The 20,886-nt window shown below is 37.7% G+C and overlaps 1 pseudogene; it reads left to right on the top strand.

Moving 5' to 3' along the window:
* Positions 1–1,994: 1,994 nt before the first annotated feature.
* Positions 1,995–3,045, top strand: LOC105544646 (annotated as a pseudogene).
* Positions 3,046–20,886: the final 17,841 nt, after the last annotated feature.

Here is a 20,886-nt window from a genome sequence, read left to right as displayed (position 1 = left end):
TCTTAAACTCCTGGCCTCAAGCAATCCTCCTGCCTCAGCCTCCCAAATTGTTGGGATTATAAACATGAGCCACCATGTCCTGCTCCTTTATAATTTTCACCTTTAATTCTCTAATATCTTCCAAAATCAGGAATTAAAAAGCTGCATCTTTTTGCAGGAAGTCAGGGACCCTGAATGGAGGGACCGGCTGCAGCCACAGCAGAGGAAACATAAATTATGAAGATTTCATGGACATTTTTATCACTTCCCTAATAATACTCTTATAATTTCTTATGCCTGTCTTACTTTAATCTCTTAATCCTGTTATCTTCGTAAGCTGAGGATGTACATCACCTCAGGTTCACTGTGATGATTGTGTTAACTGTACAAATTGATTGTAAAACGTGTGTTTGAACAATATGAAATCAGTGCACCTTGAAAAAGAACAGAATACCAGCGATTTTCAGGGAACAAGGGAAGACAACCATAAGGTCTGACTGCCTGTGGCAGAATAGAGCCATATTTTTCTTCTTGCAGAGAGCTTATAAACAGACGTGCAAGTAGGACAGATATCGCTAAATTCTTTTCCTAGCAAGGAATATAATATTAAGACCCTAGGAAAGAATTGCATTACTGGGGGGAGGTCTATAAATGGCCACTCTGGGAGTGTCTGTCCTATGCGGTTGAGATAAGGACTGAGCTACAACCTGGTCTCCTGCAGTACCCTCAGGCTTACTAACATTGGGAAACCCCAGCCCTGGTAAATTTGAGGTCAGACCTGTTCTCTGCTTCTGAACCCTGTTTTCTGTTAAGATGTTTATCAAGACAATACATGCACCACTGAACATAGACCCTTATCAGGAGTTCTGATTTTGTCCTTGCCCTGTTTCCTCAGAAGCATGTGATCTTTGCTCTGCTTTTAGCCTCTTAAAGCATGTGACTTACTCCCTGTTTGCACACCCCCTCCCCTTTTGAAATCCTTAATAAAAACTTGCTGGTTTTACAGCTCAGGTGGGCATCACAGACCTACTGATATGTGATGTCACCCCTAGCGGCCCAACTGTAAAGTTTCTCTCTTTGTACTCTTTCTCTTTATTTCTTAGACCAGCCAACACTTAGGGAAAATAGAAAGAACCTACATTGAAATATTGGAGGTGGGTTCCCCCAATAGCATCTTACTTCAAAACCTCCTATACATGACTACTAAGCATTCTGGCCCATAAGGGCCACACTCCCAACTCTGATTTTCAAAAGTCCCTAGATAATTCAAGGTCCATTTCTACTGTTGACCACTCCGTGAACCTTCCAGGACTCCTCAAGCAGATGTACTCATATCTCCATTTACATATTTCATTTGACATTTGTATATGATACTTTCCAGACCAGGTCTTTTATCCAAGAGATCTTAATATCTTCTGTGCCTCTCCATAAACTGAAAGCTTCTTGAGGTCTGGAACTGTGTCTCATTTGTCTTTAAATTCTCTATATATCTTAGCATTACAGAATACAGATAAATGATATTTACCATATTTTGTTGAATTAAATTAAGCAAATATCTAAGTTTAGTCAATGTTTCTGCTTCTAATCTGCCACTAAATCCCTGTTTCCACAACAATCCTAGGTGATAGGAGCTCTTCCTTCCAAGAATAAGGTGTGGATGCTGGTGGCAAGATGTACTGGAGTCCCGGATGGAATAAATAGGAAGAAAGTTGTTTCTGAAATCACCAATGAGAATATCCTTAGGAAAAAGAAAAATTGAACAGAAGCTCAGCAGAACCTGAATCCTGTCCTCTTGCTTTTCTCCCCTGAGACATGAGATTCATCACCCACTCCACCACTTTCTCCACTAACTGCCTGTCTGTGGGGTCCACCCAGTTGCTCACCAGCAGCCTGGCTATCCTTTATGCAAGCACTATGGGCTCTAACTTCTGGATCTTTTCTTTCAGCTCCACCAGCTTCTGGGTTGGCTAGGTATCTGGTAGAAATAGCAGGGCATACAGAGTAAGAACAACGCCATGCCAGGCCTGAATAACTGCTTAGCCTCCTACCTGGACAGAGTGAGTGGCCTGGAGACCAAGAATCGAAGGCTAGAAACCAAAATCTGGGAACATCTGGAGAAGAAGGGGCCCCAGGTCAGAGACTGGGGACATTATGTTAAGACCATAGAGGACTTGAGGGCTCAGACCTTTGCAAATTCTGTGGACAATGCCCACATTGTTCTGCAGATTGACAATGCCTATCTTGCTGCTGATGATTTTAGAGTCGAGTATGAGACAGAGCTGGCCATACACCCATCTGTGGAAAGCCAAATTCGTGGGCTCAGGAAGGTCACTGATGACACCAATGTCACTCAGCTGCAGCTGAAGACAGATCTCGGCTCTCAAGGAGGAGCTCCTCTTCATGAAGAAGAACCACAAGGAGGAAAAAAAAGACTTAAAGCCCAGTTTCCTAATTCTGGTTTGACCATAGAGGTAGATGTCCCTAAATCTCAGGACCCAGCAAGATCCTGGCAGATCAGTGTAATGAGCTGGCTCAGAAGAACCTACAGGAACTGGAAAATACTGATCCCAGCAGATTGAGGAGAGCACCACAGTTATCACCATGCAGTCGCCAAAATCAGAAATGCTAAAATGATGCTCATGGAGTTGAGAGGTACAGTCCAGTCCTTGGAGATCAACCTGGACTCTAGGAGAAATCTTAAGGCCAGCTTGGAGAACAGCTGAGGGAGATGGAGGCCCACTATGCCATGCAGATGGAGCAGCTCAATGGGCTTCTGCTGCACCTGGAGTCAGAGCTGGCACAGACTCTGGCAGAAGGGTGGCATCAGGCCCGGGTGTATGAGGAGGCCCTGCTGAGAATCAAGGTCAAACAGCCGGCTGAGCTGGCCACCTTACTGCTGCCTGCTGGAAGATGGGAGGGACTTCAATCCCAGTGATGCCCTGGATAGCAGCAACCTCATGCAAGCCATCCGAAAGACCGCCACCTGCGGGATAGTGGATGGCAAAGTATCCTGCGGGATAGTGGATGACATCTGACACCAGTGACACTAAAGTTCTGAGGTTTTGAGGCAGCAGAAGCAAGGTGCCCTTTAGGTAACAGGAGACCAATAAAAAGTTCAGAGGTGCAAACAAAAATCAAACAGCAGTTCTGGTCACCCAATATCAGGAGTTTTTAGATTTAGCTCTATATCAACTAACAGGATTGATAGGGAACCAAACAAATTTTTCAAACATTCTATCATTGGGAAATACATTCCATGCTTTAAACACCTCACCAAAACTGTCTTTGGAATAAAATATATTCTTCGTTTTTAAACTTATTGTAGTGAAAACAACTGGCAACTTCACACAATCCACTATCAATCCTAGAAGTGTATTCTTTGTGCAGAAGTTATCTCGGTTTAGCTGATACACTGAACTATACAGAATGATAGATCTTTTTGTAATTTTATGATCTATCTTGAGTAGAAAATTCTGTAGTCTTGTCAGGTATAAGAGTTATGATATGCCACAAATATTTGTCTTATAACAGAAAGCTTAAACTTAGGGAGGAGGTATATAACTGTTCTGGTCCTATTTCATCTCACTGAGTTAGCATGTTTTATGTTTCAATAGCAAATGTATACTGAAAAGGCAGAGAAACATTAAAATAAAAGAGAAAATACAGAAATAATATTTCATTATCTGGACTTTGTTAGTTTATAATTTTCTCCATAAGTTTTAAAAAGGGGAGAAAACTGGTTACAATAAAATATATGCTTTTATTATTTATCACTAACTTTTACCCCAACAGAAGTAATTTTTACATTGAACAAATCTAGGATTGTTTCAAAAATTTCAATTAAATATTATATATTTACTTTTGCACATATAATAATATTCCATACATATAAATATATATGTATGTTTGCATATATAATTGTATATATATAATAATGTTCATAATAACATGAACATATTGAAATATTATTCATCCATAAAAAAGAATGAGGTTCTGATACATGCTACAACATGCAAGAAACATGAAATCATTGTGTTAGATTAAATAAGCAGACACCAAAGAACACATATTTTGTCATTCCATTCACATGAAATATCTAGAATAGGCAACTTCAGAGAAACAAAAAGTAGATTAGAGGTTACCAGGACCTGAGAGCGGAGTGAAGAGGGTGCTACTGCCTACTGGTAGCAGAGTTTCTATTTGAGTTGATGAAAATATTTTGAAAATAGCGATTATGGTTGTACAACTTTGTGAATGTGATTGATACCTCTGAATTGAACACTTAAGAAATAGCTAAAATAGCAAATATGTTACATATTTTGCCATGATTAAAAATAATTAAAAATTAAAATTAGTAAGCAGTGATATAGCAAAAAAAAGCATAGCATTGTGTTTTATGTCTGTTGCTACTCTGACCTGTTTAACTTAGATTAAAATTTTTATTTGTGCTTATGAATATAATCAAGAAATGAGAATAAATCCAGTAACCTTACACCTGACATTGACTAGTTATTATGAAAAAACCTAGATTTTTGGAAAATAAATAACTATGGAATCTGTAACACAGTTTTAAGAGTTCTTCCCCAAACTTCATGGTCAGAATTTTAAAACTAGTAGAATAATCACTGTTTGAAGAAATGAAGGATCTGTTTTTGGGCAGCTGACATTTTGAATTCATGAATGATCTTATTAAACTGTTAAAATATATTTATATAAAAATAATACAGAACACTAATATAAAACTCAATACATATAAAAATAAAGACAATGCCAAATACAGAAGCAATTAGTGATGTTTTATTTTTGTTAGTTTTAATGATTATTGTTTAATATAATTCTATTGATATTTGATTTTAAGATAATTTTTTGAAATGATATGATACATTTTGTATGACCCGAAAGTAATGAAGGTAGCCAAGGAGAAATAAGGAGAAGAGTCATTGAGAAAATGAAGTCCTCTGGTCACTCTTTCTCTGGCAAATAATGGAGACATTCAAGGTTGTTAAAATTGAACTGTGAAAGTTTAATTATTCAATTGATCGCTTGAAGCTTCAGCAGGTTCACAGCACTGGATCAAGCAGGGTTTTTCTTTTGGTATGTGGAATGGGCATTGTACGCATTGCATTTTATAAACTTTTGAAGAACATGTGATACTCATTAACAGAAGTCATTCCTTTCCTCTTTTGCAGGCCACTTTGCAGCTGCTTATATATGTGTGTGTTGAAAATATGTTATCTTATTCAGAGGTCAATTTTTTTTCTTGAATCCCATTGCTCTGCTAGATAGATTTAAATAGTAGTGTAAGAAACCAATCATTTCTGTACTTGTTTTATTGGCCCCAAAGCCCTTTTCTCTCTTATCACTTAATATAATCAAATCTTCAAAGTTTTTTCTAATGGATTCTAAAAATGGGAGTTGAGCAGTTGGTACCATCAGTTGGTTCAATGTTACTAAATCTTTTCCAATCTTTATTTATTTCTTTGTATTTTTGGTTAGTACAATGATTTTTTTTTTTTCCACCAGAGAAACCCTGAAAAATCATTTGAAAGCTTTAGCCATTTTTCATGAAGGACAATATTTTACTTCACGTATTGACTCCCTTATTCTTTAAAGATCTAGAATGGGGAACACTTTTGCACTACTGATGGTGGGAATGTAAACTTGTACAACCATTATGGAAAACAGTATGCAGATTCCTTAGAAAACTGAAAATCGATCTACCTTTGATCCAGCAATCCCACTATTGGGTATCTACCCAGAGGAAAAGTCATTATATGAAAAAGACACTTGCACATGCATGTTTATAGCAGCACAATTTGTAATCACAAAAATGTGGAACGAGCCCAAATGTCCATTAATCAACTAGTAAGTAAAGAAAACTCATATACATATATAATACACATACATGATGTACATCATATTCTGTATATATCATATATACCATACACACACACACACACACACACACATACACCATGGAATACTAAGCCATAAAAAGGAATGAAATAATGGCATTTGCAGTAACCTGGATGGAGTTGGAGACAATTATTCTAAGTGAATTAAGTCAGGAATAGAAAATCAAACATTATTCTCACTTGTAAGTGGGAGCTAAGCTATGAGGATGCTATGAGGATACAAAGGCATTAAAATGATACAATGGACTCAGGGAGAAGGATGGGAGGGGTGTTAAGGATAAAAAGACGACACCAGAGTACAGTGTACACTGCTCCAGTGAAGGGTGCACCGAAATCTCAGAAATCACCACTAAAGAGTTTATCTATATAACTGAATATCATCTGTTGGCCCCAAACTATTGAAATTAAATAAATAAATAAGATCTAGAAATGGAATACATTTTTGTCACTTTTGTGTACAAATGTGTTGGTTTCATTACATAAGTGATGTGATTCAACAAGTGTTTGGTATAATAGCTCTTTAATCTTCTTTATCATAGTCCTGACTTTATTATGGGAAAAAATTAATTCTACCCATGATTTTCTGCCAATCCTAACTGCCTCTAGTGGAGTTATGCACTCTTAGATATCTTGCATAACTCCTTTCAAATTTTCTTCCCTAATGTCATCAGTCCTCGCATCTCATCTACACCAACAGCACTCCTTTGCAGAGTTAAGGTAAAAAAAAAAAAAGGAGTAGAATTTGACGGATAAGCAACACACAAACTGACAAAAATATTTCATTTGAGAAAATGATAGAAAATCTAAAACCTTTCTCCACCATAACAGTTTACGTGTACAGGAAGAATTGAGAGGATAGTAGAGTTCCAAAATACCCCACACCTAGTTTTCTCCATTATTAACATCTTGCATTTGCATGGCAAATTTGTTATAATTAATGAAATAATATTAATACAGTATTATTAACTGAAGTTCATGGTTTATTTATATTTCCTTATTTGTTGCCTTTTATTCATTTCCTGTTCCAAGATATTATCCAGAATATCATATTATACTTAGTTGTAATGTTTCCTTAGGCCTTTTTTGGTCATGACAATTTATCGAACTTTCCCTATTTTTAGTGTTTTAGTGACACTGACCCCTCTGAGGAGTATTGGTCAAGTATTTTGTAAGATACTCCTCTACTGGATTTGTCTGATGTTTTTCTCACTATTGGACTTGAGTTACGGGTTTGATGGAGAAAGGTCGCAGAGGTAAAGTGCCATTTTCATCACATTATATCAAAGATAAAATCAACATGATTTGTCATTTTTTATGTCAACCTTGGTCACCTGAGATAGTGATTGTCAGATTTCTTCACTGTGAGGTTACTCTTATTCCTCTGTTTCATGCTGTACTCCTTGGAAGTAAGTAAGTCAGTATCACAGCCCACACTTAAGGGATGAAAAGTTATGTTCTCTCTGCTTGAAGGAAAGGTACCTACATAATTTTTTTGGAATTCTTCAAAGACTTGTCTCTTCATTTATTAATTTGCCAAATTTTTAAATTTATATCAGTATGTACTCATAGATACTTGTACTTCATTTTGTACTCAAATTGTTCCAAATTTGGCCATTAACAGCTCCTTCAGTTAGCTACTGTACTCTGTTGGCATACGTACTCCCACTGGTGTATTTTGGGGGCCTTTTTGTTAGCACGTTTTTACTTTCTGAGACTTCAAAATGCTGCAGGTTAATCTTTCTGCTCCAGTTCTAGAAGCCACCATCTCTCAAGGGAGCCTTGCTTCCTGTCATTGGAGAATGGTATTAGAAACTGAGATCTGAACAATAAGTGTGCTTGTTATTATAAGAATGTCCTTTATTTTAAACTCTCTCAGCTAACAGAGCAAAGAAATAGATGTGTATACACTAACCGGTGATTGTATACACACAGTAGATCCTCTTTATTTGTAGTGATACAAACATACTTGTGACTTTTTCTACTTGAACATTTATATACACATGCAGGACAGCAAAAAAAATGAGTTACCTGACATGTACATCCTAACTGAGATAGAACAAGGCAACATTCTGCCTTCTTGTTTTAACTATCATAATATAAACAAGTGTCATTTTGTGGTACACTTAGCATTATATTTTGCACAGTGTTTGTGCTTTATGTTATTTTCCTGTTTAAAGTGGTCCCTCAAGTGTGGTGCTACAGTGCTTTCCTAGTATTCCTAAGTGAGAGAAGGTTGTGCTGTACCTTATGAAGAAAATACTTGGGTTAGATAAGCTTCCTTCAGGCAAGGGTTATATATGTTTTATATATATATAGCACTTATACAGGAGCACAGGAGCCAACTGAAAGAGCTCCTAATGGCCAAACTTGGAACAATTTGTAACTATATATATAGTATTGTTGGCTGTGAACTCAATATTAATGAACCAACACTATATAGTAAATGAGGTGAGTTAAAACAGAAATACACATAAAACAGGTTACATATTGATTGGTTAATGAAAATGTTATAACCAGAGGATCACAGAAAAGTAATCCTGTATTTTTTTCTTGGACAATGGTTCATCATTTGCTAATTCGGTGTTTCTAATGGCTTTACAGAATATAACTACCATAAATAACAAGAATGAACTCTATAAATATTTTATAGGTAACCATCTGTATCTATATTAAATTAAACATGAATTCTTACTGATGTCTCCACATCTGAACTATTACTACCAGGATCATTCTAGTCTGCTTCCTTGTTTATCTGTAAACTCTCATTCCAACAGTGAGAAACCACCATTCTTTATTTATTTACTTACTTTACTTTATTATATACTTAATTGTTCAATTCCTGTCCACATGTTTAGCAGTATCAGAACTGATCATTCATATCCTCATGAGAAATAACTTTATCAACTATAGTACAATGCTTATATACAGTTTATATGCTTATAAACCATATTTCCCTTTTAGGTCTCTCGGCCTGTAATGGGAGGGGCTGCTGTGAAGACCTCTGACATTCCCTGGAGATATTTTCCCCAATGTCATGGATATTAACATTCAGCTTTTTGGTATTTATCCAAATTTCTGCATGAGTTTCTCCTCAGAAAGTAAGATTTTCTTTTATATCACATTGTCAGGCTACAAATTTTCTGAACTTTTATGTTCTGCTTCCCTTATAAAACTGAATGCCTTTAACAGCACCCAAGTAACCTCTTGAATGCTTTGCTGCTTAGAAATTTCTTCCACCAGATACCCTAAATCATCTCTCTAAAGTTTCAAGTTCCACAAATCTCTAGGGCAGAGGCAAAAATGCCACCAGTCTCTTTGCTAAAACATGACAAGAATTGCTTTTGCTTCAGTTTCCAACAAGTTCCTCATTTCCATCTAAGACCACCTCAGCCTGCATTCTATTGTCCATATTGTTATCAACATTTGGGCAAAGCTATTCAACAAGTCTCTGGGAAGTTCCAAACTTTCCCACATTTTCCTGTCTTCTTTTGAGTCCTCCAAATTGTTCCAACCTCTGCCTGTTACCCAGTTCCAAAGTCACTTCCACATTTTTGGATATCTTTTCAGCAGCACCCCACTCTTCTGAAACCAATTTACTGTATTCATCCTTTTTCACACTGTTGATATAGACATACCCAAGACTGGGCAATCTACAAAGGAAAGGTTTAGTGAACTTACAGTTTCACATGGCTGGGGAGGCCTCACGACCATGGCAGAAGGCAAAGAAGAGCAAGTCACATCTTACATGGATGGCAGCAGGCAAAGAGAGAGAACTTGTGCAGGGGACCTACTCTTTATACATCAGCTCTCATGAGACTTATTCATTATCATGAGAACAGTGCAGTAAAGGCTTGCCCCCGTGATTCAGTTACCTCCCACTGGGTCCCTTCCACAACAAATGGAAATTCAAAATGAGATTTGGGTGGGGACACAGCCTAACCATATGAAGTGACAAAAAACCGAATTCAGGAAATTCAGAGAACCCCAGGAATATACTACACAAGATGACCATCCCCAAAACATATAGTCATCAGATTCTCCAAGATTAAAAGAAAAAGTTTTAAAGGCACCTAGGAAAGAAGCAGCAGGTCACTTACAAAGGGAATCCCATCTGTCTAACAGTGGTCCTTTGACAGAAATCCTACAAACCAGAAGAGATTAGGAGCCTATATTCAACATTCTTAAAGAAAAAAAGTTCAATAAAAAATTTCATATGCAGCCTCATAACCATAATGAACAAAGGAAAAATAAGACCCTTTTCAGAAAAGAAGATGCTAAGGGAATTTGTGACCACCAGATATGCCTTAAAAGAGGTCATAAAGGGAATGTTAAATATGGAAAGGAAAGTCCCTTACTGGCCACCACAAAAGCACACTTAAGTACAAAGATCATTGACTTTATAAAGCAACTACCCATTCAAATCAGCATAATAACCAGGTAACAATAAGATGACAGGATCAAATTAGCACATATCAATATTAACCTTGAATGTAAATGGGCTAAATGCCGCAATTAAAGGCACAGAGTGGTACATTGGATCAAGAAGCAGGACCTATTGGTATGCTGTCTTCAAGAGACTCATGTCACATGCAATGATCTCCATAGGCTTGAAGAAAAGGGATGGAGAAAAATGTACCAAGAAAATGGGAAACAGAAAAAAGCAGAAGTTGCGATTCTAGTTTCAGAAAACAGACTTTAAAATAACAACAGTTGGAAAAGAAAGAAGAGCATTACATAATGGTAAAGGGTTCAATTCAACAAGAAGACCTACTATTCTAAATATATATGCACCTAACACAGAAGTAACTAGATTTATAAAACAGTTCATAGAGACCTACAGTGACTTAGGTAACTACAGAACAATAGTAAGAGACTTCAAAACCTCAATGACAGTGTTAGGAAGATTATAGAGGCAGAAAACTAATGAAGATATTTTGGATTTGTACTTGACATCCCACCAAACAGACCTAACAGACATCCACTGAACTTTCCACCCCAAAACAATAGCATATGGCACATATTCTAAAATTGAACATTCAAGAGGTCATAAAACAATTCTCAGCAAATTCAGAAAAATTGAATTAATACCAACCACATTCTCAGATCACAGCACAATCAAAATAAAAATCAATAGAAAGAAAATTGCTCAAAACCATATAATTACATGGAAATTAAACAACCTGTTCCTTAATGACTTTTGGATAAACAATAAAATTAAGGCCAAAATCAAGAAATCTTTGAAACTAATGAGAAAAAAGATACATGTATCAAGAATCTCTGGGACATAGCTAACACAGTATTAAGAGGGAAGTTTATAGTGCTAAGTGCCCACATCCAAAGTTAGAAAGATATCAGATTAACAACCTAACATCATAGCTAGAGTAAAAAACAAAGCAAGCCAAATCCAAAGCTAGCAGTATAAAAGAAATAACAAAACTGAAGCTGAACTGAAGGAACTTGACATGAAACACCATATAAAAGATCAACAAACTCAGGAATTTGTTATTTAAGAGAATAAATAAGATGGATAGACAATTAGCTAGACTAAAAAATAGAAAAGGAAAGAAGATCCAAATAAACACAATCAATTGGAAAAGAACAAAGGGGACATTACCTGCAACCCCATGGATGTATGAGAACCATTTAGAGACTACTACAAACACCTTTATGTACACAAACTAGAAAACCTAGAAGAAATGAATGGATTTCTGGAAAAATTCAACCTCCCCAGATTGAACCAAGAACAAATTTAATTTGTGACCAGACTAGTAACAAGTTCCAAAATTGAAACAGTAATAGCAACCCTACCAACCAGAAAAAGCCCAAGACCATGCAGATTCATAGTTGAATTCTACTAGATGTATAAGGCAGAGTTGATATCATTCCTACTGAAACTATTCCCAAAAACTGAGGAAGAGGGACTTCTTCATAACTCATTCTATGAGGCCAACGTCATTCTTATACAGAAACCTGACAAAAACATAACAAACAAAGAAAACTTTAGGCCAATATCCTTGATGAACATAGATGCAAAAATCCTCACCAAATACTAACAAACTGAATCTCAAATCCAGCATAATATCAAAAAGTGAATCTACCACTATCAAGTAGGCTTTATCCTTGGGATGCAAGGTTGGTTCAACATATGCAAATCAAAAGATGTGATTTATCACATAAACAAAACTAAAAATATCCACATGATCATCTCAATAGATGTAGAAAAGACTGTCAATAAAATTCAACATCCCTTTGATATGGGATTTTTGCAATGTTGCTTTTTCTGTCCAGAAACCTCTGTGGCCAGTGGTGCCTTGGCCCAAGTTCTTGTACTGCATCCAGGAAGAATGAGATATGCAGAAAAGTGGAGGGTGAGCAAGACAAAGAGGAGCTTTATTAAGTGTTAGAACAACTCAGAGGAGACCCACAGAGGGTAGCTCTTCTCTGTAGGCCAGTTGTCTCATTGTCCCTTTGCCCTCTCCTCTGATCTGCTGAACCCAGGGCTTTAATGGGTCTCAGAGGGGAGGAAGTCCACGCCAATTGGTTCATAGGTGGCCATGAGCAACAAAGAAAAGGCATCACAAGTTCCCACATCAGTCTGCAGGACTAGCAGCCCAGCCCCAATTTTCAGGCCCTCCCTGGCTGAAGGTGGAGCCTCATCAGGACCTATCCCTTTCTGTGGAAGGGCCTGTCCGCCTCCCACCACTCAGGCCAAGGGGCGCCCACAGGCTGAGTTGCTCTCCACCTCAAATGAGCCTCCTCCCACACTTTTTGGTGCCCAAAGTCTGGAGAGGCTGATGCAGCAGGGGGCCCTGCTGCACACCAGGCCAAGCTGTGACAGCTCCAGGGCTTGGCACTAACTCTGCTCCCATCTCAGAGTGCTGGCAGCAGGATGAGGCCAGGCATGGGGAGCAGGCACCTCTGAGCTTGCCATGACAGGGGGGCCCTTCTGGGCCCTGAGAGACCATCTGGAAACCTGGGCCCACAGCCACAACCTGGGTGACTACAGCTGTTCCTGGGGAGCTCCCATCCTGCCAACTTGGGAGGGGCAGGGCTCCCAACTGACCCTGTCCCAGGCTGTACCCCTACTCCGTGTCTCACCACAATGGCAGCAGGCAAGGTGCAGGTGGCACGGTGGCCCTGGTCACCTCTGCACAAATGAACCCCATGCTCCTGGGCCAGTTCTGTGAGTCCCAGCTGCACCATTGGCCAGATGCTTGTAGGCTCCCAGGATGTGGTAGAGAGCAAGGTCGAAGCTGCAGTGGAGGCTCTGGACCTGGGAGCAGGTCCTGCCAGGCCATGTGAGGATGGGGGTGGTACAGTCAGTTGTCTTAGGGATGTGGGGCACAGAGGACACAGTGCCACCACCATTGCTTCTGCAGCTGCTCCTGATGCCCAGTCTGATGCTTTGCAGCCTGGGGCTGGGCTCCCGGCCCTCGCCAGGTTCTGGGGATGGGATGACATTTACAAGTTCCCCTGCAGCCCCAGCTCTCAGTGGTGAACAGGGGCTCCCCCTTCGTTAGCTCATGACCATGCCATAAGTGTGCCTTCAGGAGTGGATTGGGGCCCTGGACACAGCCATTGGGAGCACCAGACTCAGCTGTTACCTCAACATAGGGTAGATCCTTGGTAGGCATCGTAGGGTGGCCCCATGCTGAGCCTCCCACAAAGGCACAGGAACCTGGTGCCCTCGGCAAGGAGGGTATGACACTGGCCAGGTCCCACTTGCAAAGGGCCACTCCCACTTCCCACCACAGGGCCCTGAAATGCGGCCACTGCTCCACGTTCAGGACTAGCCCCCACACTCCATGCACATGCATGGCACCTCCTTGGGTCAAGTTCTGCCTTGGGGTCCCTCCATGCTTGTTGGTGCCATTCCTCCACAAACAGTGGCCTAGCCCAGCTTGGACCTACAGCAGTGACTCCCAGAGGTGGGCTCCCAAGGCAGCAGATACCAGGGACAGTTCGCCTCAACATCCACACCTAAGTACCCATGGCTCAAACCGACACCCCACCACCTGCACCCCACCACAGCTGGTACCATGGCAGTGGTTGCTTTGGACAGCTGCCAGCTGTCATCACCTTCATGTTAAAAACCCTTAACAACTAGTCATTGAAGCAACATATCTGAAAATAATGAAGCATCTATGACAAACTCGAAGCCAACATCATACTGAATGAACAAAACCCAGAAGCATTGTCCTTGAGAACCAGGACGAGACAAGGATACCTACTCTTACTAGTCCTAGTTGACATAGTACTGGAAGTCCTAACTAGAGAAATCAGGCAAGAGAAAGAAATAAAAGGAATCTAAATAGGAAGAGAGGAAATTAAATTATCTCTGTTTGCAGACGATATAATTCTATACCTAGAAAACCCCTCATAGTCTCTTCCCAAAAACTCCTGTATCTGATAAACAACTTCAGCAAAGTTTCAGGATACAAAAACAATGTGCAAAAATGAGTAACATCCAATCTGAGAGCCAAATAAAGAATGCAAACTCATTCATAATAGCCACAAAATGAATAAAATACCCAGGAATTCAACTTACCAGGGATGTGAAAGATCTCTACAATGAGATTTACAAAATACTGCTGAAAGAATTCAGAGATGACACAGACAAATAGATAAGCACCTCATGCTTATGGATAGTAAGAATAAGTATTGCTAAAATGCCCATACTGCCCCCTGAAATTTACAGACTCAATGTTATTCATATCAAACTACCAATGGCATTCTTCACAGAACTAGAAAATACTATTTTAAATTTTATATGAAACCAAAAGAGTTTGAATAGCCAGAGAAATGCTAAGGTGGGAAAAATACTGAAGGCATCCATTATCTGACTTCAAACTATACTACAAGGCTACAGTAATCAAAACAACATGGTACTGGTACAAAAACATACCCACAGAGAAAACAAGCAAAATAGAGAGTCTATAAGTATAGCTGCACACCTGCAATCATCCAATATTTAACAAAGTTGGCAAAAAGGAGCAATGGGTAAAGAATTCCCCATTCAACAAGTGGTGCTGAGATAACTGGCTAGTTATATGTAAGGGACTGAAACTGGACCCCTTCCTTACATCATATACAAATGTCAACCCAAGATGGAATAAAGACTTAAAACACAAAACCTAAAACTATAAAAACCCTGAAAAGTAACCGAGGAAATACTGTTCTGGACATAGCACTTGGCAAATATTTCAGAGTAAAGATGCCAAAAACAATTACTACAAAAATAAAAATGGATAAATGAGGCCTAAACTAAAAAACTACTGCACATTAAAAGAAACTGTCAATACAATAAACAGACAAACTACAGAATAAGAGAAAATATTTGTGAAGTATGCATCTGACAAAGGACTAATATCCATAATCTATAAGGAACTTAAACAAATTTACAAGCAAACAGCCTCATTAAAAAGTGGGCAAAAGACATGAACAGACACTTTTCAAATGAAGACATACACATGGCCAACAAGGATATCAAAAATAATGCTCAACATCACTAATCATTAGAGAAATGCAAATAAAAACTACAATGAGATACCACCTCACAATCAGTCAGAATGGCTATTATTAAAAAGTCAAAAGATAACAGACACTGGTGAAGGAATGCTGATACACTGCTAATGAGAATGGAAATTAGTTCAGCCATTGTGGAAAGCAGTTTGGCAATTTCTCAAATAACTTAGAATGCCCATTTGACCAATAAATCCCATTATTGGGTATATACCCAAAGGTATATGAATTGTTCTACCATAAGGACACACGCACTCATGTACTCATTGTAGCACTATTTACAAGAGCAAAGACATGGAATAAACCTAAATGCTCATTAATGGTAGACTAAAGAAAGAAAATGTGGCAGATTTACACCATGGAAAAATACACAGCCATGAAAAAGAATGACATCACATTCTTTGCAGCAACAAGAATGGAGCTGAAGGCCACTATTAAGTGAACCAATACAGGAACAGAAAACCAAATGTCACATGTTCTCACTTATATTGGGAGCTACACATTGAGTACACATAGACACAAAGAAGCAAACAACAGACATCAGTACCTACTTGAGGGTGGAGGTTCAAAGGACAGTGGCGATTGAAAAACTACCTGTTGGGTACTATGCCTATTACCAGGGTGATGAAATAATCTGTACAACAAAACCCTGTGACATACAATTCACATACATAACAAACACACATATACTCCTGAGCCTAAAATAAAAATTAAAATAAGAGAAGTTATCTTAAAGAAGATCATTGGACTTAGACAAGGAGAACATAATAAAACACTTAATATTCTGCAACCTATCTGGTTAAGTTTGTCAATGGCCTCTTAAAATTTTTTGAAGGCATCTGTATAGAAGACCTCTTTATTGCTACTGTAGGTACAAAAAGTAGGGGAATAATGTGCAACTCACATGCATGTGAATGCAGACAGAGATAGATTGTTTCCAGTATACATTCTTCTCTTTTTCTTTGAAGTACTAGAAACCTCCAAGTTTAAGGTCAATTTATGTCCACCCAGCTACAGACTACATTTCCTGACCTTCCTTAGACATAGATAAAGCTATATACTACATTTTGGCTCATGAAAGGAAGTTGTCTCTGCAAACTTACAAAGGGTCACAAGCTTTAAAAATGAAGTTTTTCACCACCTGTGATGGTTAATTTTATGTTCCCCTTTACCAGGCCACAGGGTGCCTAGACATTTGGTTAAACATTACTTTGAATTTGTTTATAAGAGAACTTTTAGGTGAGATTAACAACTGAATCAGTCAAGTGAGTAAAGCAAATTGTTCTTCCTAGTTGAGGCAGGCTTTATCCAATAAACTGAAGGCTTAAAGAGAACAAAAAGGCCTTCCTGAGAGTAGAGGAAGCCTGGCTGCTTGAGCTTGAGCATTTGTCTTTTTCTGCACTTAAATTGGAATTTATTGAGCTCTCTTGATTCTCATGCCTTGGGAAGCAAAATTGGAATACTGCATCAATTCTCTTTGATCTCCAGCTTGCTGACTGCAGATCTTGGGACTTCTTAGCCTCCATAATTTCATGAACCAATTTCTTATAGTAAATCTCTTTATAAACACATATGTATGTGTATGTATATATATATATATAAAATTTTCTTTCTACTAAGAACTCCTACCACATTCTGTTTCTCTGGAGAACAAGACTAATACAGATTTTGATACAAAGAATGAGGTACTGCTATAACAAATATCAAAAAATGTAGAAGTAGCTTTGGAACTGGATAATGGGTAGAGGTTGAAAGAGTTTTGAGGTACATGCAAGAAATGTTTACACTAAGGGTGATTACTGTGAGGTCTGAAATGGAAATAAAAATATATTTTGGGAAATGAAAAAGGTGATCCCTGTTATGAAATGGCAAAGACATGGCTAAACTTTGCTTTATTGTTTTGTGAAAGGTGGAACTTGTAAGCAATAAAATTGGGCATTTACCTGAGGAGATTTCTAGGAAAAGTGTTGACGGAGGGTCTTTGTTCCTCCTGACTGCTTATAGTAAAAGGCAAGAAGAGAGAGATGATTGAAACCCCTGAGGCTGTTACATAAGAAAGAATGATAAGCTTCCATTTTTGCTGGAAGAACTGTACTGTTTGGTCTCTTAGCTAAAGTGCTATTTAAAGTACAGCATCTTCTGTATATTTATTATTTATTGCAGTAAATATAATTCACAATTTATGTAAATCATTGTATTATACTTTTACTACTATTAAATAATAATCTTTTGTAGCTCACATATATTTCTACATCTTAAGTTTATAAATGTTACTCTCATAGAGGATTTTCAGTGTCAGATTACTGATAAGTTTCACATATAGTATATGAGAGATTGAGGCCTAGATTTTGTACACCTCTAGAGCTTGGTGTCAGTATTAGAAAATTGTGCCTTTTAAAATTGCATCCAATTAGAATCAATAAAAATTGAAAGTATTACCTTCAGAAGTAACATTCTGAAATACGATTTGTGGATTTATTGCTGATGAGAAGGTTGTTTCTCTGAAATCTTATTAAAAGCACTAAAATGTGACTAGTGAATTTATGACCTAATTAATTGTTATATGCCACTAACAGAACTATGGTACTTAAATCAAATATAAATATTTTTAAAAGAGCAATGTGAATTTGTCTGTTTTTCCCTACAGTCCTGCAGAGAGCTAAGTCACAATGCCACCAGGTCTGCAAAAAAACAGGCTCTATTGGGGAAATTTATAAACAGAGGAACAGCAAGATACAGCATGCTGTTTGCCACATTCTTTTCTCCCTTGGAGAAGCATATAAGGGTAAAAACACAATGGGAAATTGTAAAGGACACTGTTCTCCAGGAAGGAAACCTGTCCTCTCTTCCTCTAAATTTTATAGGACTACGGTGAGAGTGCCCTTGAGAATGTTTAAAAAGGGGTGGAGCAGTTGTCAGATTAGGGACCAGCTCTTTAGGGAGATGTTTATTCCCAAGACCTGAAATACCATTTGTGCAAATGACTTGTTTATACAGTGATGTTAACACCTAGAGGCCTGGGGAACTGATAGCTTTGCAGTCCATTCTACTAGGGTAAAGGGGAGTCACAGCTCCCAGCTAGCTCATTGCCAAGACATCAGAAAATATATCTGCTGTGATTTTATGTTTGAGCACAAAATATTTGTCTTTGCAATTGCCCAGGATAGAGGACATATGGCTTTTCAGTGCCTTGACCTATCATAGCTTGAGGACACTGTTGCTTTTGGTCATCTGTCTCACTTTGATCTGATTCTTAAGCACAGCAAGCAATGTTCTGGTATGGGTATACCCAAAAGATTATAAATCATTCTACTATAAAGACACATGCACACGTATGTTGATTGCAGCACTGTTCACAATAGCAAAGACTTGGAACCAACCCAAATGCCCATCAATGATAGACTGGATAAAGAAAAAATGGCACATATACACCATGAAATTCTATGCAGCCATAAGAAAGGATGAGTTCATGTCCTTTGCAGGGACATGGATGAAGCTGGAAACCATAATTCTCAGCAAACTAACACAAGAACAGAAAACTAAACACCGCATGTTCTCACTCACAAGCGAGAATTGAGCAATGAGAACACATGAACACAGGGAGGGGAACATCACACACTGGGGCCCCTCGGGGGTTGGGGGCTAGAGGAGGGATAGCATTAGGAGAAATACCTAATGTAGATGATGGGTTGATGGGTACCCCAAGCCTTCATGGCACGTTTATACCTATGTAACAAACCTGCACGTTCTGCACGTGTATCCCAGAACTTAAAGTATAGTAATAATAATTAATAATAATAATAAAAGACATGGAGGATACTTAAATGTATATGACTAAGTGATAGAAGCCTGTCTGAAAAGGCTACATAATATATGATTTCAACTGTATGATATTCTAGGACATCTCTAACTATAGAGTAAAAAGATCAGTAGTTGTTAGCAGCTGGTGGGGAGGGAAGGATGAATAGGTGAAACAGAATTTTTAGGACAGTGAAATTATCTGTATGATACTGCAATAATAGATACATGCCATTATACATTTGTCAAAATCCATACAATGCACAACATCAAGTGAACCCTAATGTAAACTATAGACAGTGGGTGATGATAATGTATCAATATAAGTTTATTGCTTATAACAAATATACGCCTCTCATGAGAGATGTTGACAATGGGGAGTCTGTGCACGTATGTGGTGGACACTACGTGGAAACTCTACCTTCTGCTAAATTTTGCTGTGAACTTAAAACTGCCCTAAAAAAAGTCTATTTAAAACAGAGGTAGTTCACTCATATATTACTATTATCATTTGAAATTATTTTAAAATAAGTGGTTGGTCTTAGGTACTCTCTGACTTTACAAATTGATTTCAATTACAAAAAGAACAGAGGGCCTAAAAGAACAGTAATAAAAAACCCCAAGGAGAAGGGGTAAAATATGAGAATACAATATTAATAAATTAACATAAGAAGTTAATTATTTAAGAAAATTATAAGAAGACTTATATTACTCTTGCAAGCATAGTTATATTTTAATATCTTGTGAGTGCCGATAAACACAACAGATAGCATTTATGAAAAGCTCACTCTATGCCAGGCATTTTTGCTAAAGATTTGGTATGCAATAACTCTTTTAATCAATGAAAAAATGATCCCATAAAGTGGATACTAATATTGCACTTCCATTTTATAGGTAAGGGAAGTGACCAAATACGTTAATAGATTTTCTAATACAGTAACATTCCTAACTTTTTTGATAAAAAAGAAAAATATACTTAGTGTTGATAGAGTAATGTGCTATTCAGGTTCATTTGTTAATATTTTAATTAGGATTTTTGCACTGATGCTCTTAAGTGAGATTGGTCTGAAAAGTGTATATGATATTTAATATTCAAAACTTTACTTACATTTTATAAAGTATTAAGACTCTTATTAACCGTGGGCTTCATGCTAGTTCCTTGAATATCTTACAATTGCTGCTGTAGGAATGTTGGTGATATATAATGTTCTACACAGATATTCATAATTGCTTTGTTTTAATAGGAAGGCGTCTGTTTTGTGACCACCTTAAAATATCCTTCTTTATCTTGTTTAACATGTTTTAGGCTTTATGCCACCTAATCTCTGATTAAGATTGCAATGCCTGCTTACTCTTTGTTTCCATTTCCCTGATATATGTTTGTTCATCTTTTTATTTGTTAAGTGTTCTGAGTTTTCTTATTGTAGATATAAAACATAGAACTCTATTTTCTGTGATAAAATATAAAAATCTTTACTTTTGCCTATAGAACAGGAGAAAATTTTATTTACGTTTATTGATATAATGGAAATATTTACTTTTGGTTCTGCTACATTGTTATGTTTTGTGCATGTATTTGGTGGTAAAACATATGTTATGTTTTCAATTGTTACTTTGTAAAACTCCTTTATTTTGTGTTCTGTTTTCTTTTATTTTTTTTCTCTCTCTCTCT

The sequence above is a fragment of the Mandrillus leucophaeus genome, unplaced genomic scaffold (assembly GCF_000951045.1).
Source record: "Mandrillus leucophaeus isolate KB7577 unplaced genomic scaffold, Mleu.le_1.0 Scaffold303, whole genome shotgun sequence".
Taxonomy (NCBI): domain Eukaryota; kingdom Metazoa; phylum Chordata; class Mammalia; order Primates; family Cercopithecidae; genus Mandrillus; species Mandrillus leucophaeus.
The sequence above is the reverse complement of the archived record's forward strand: the minus strand, read 5'-3'. Positions and strand labels throughout refer to the sequence as shown.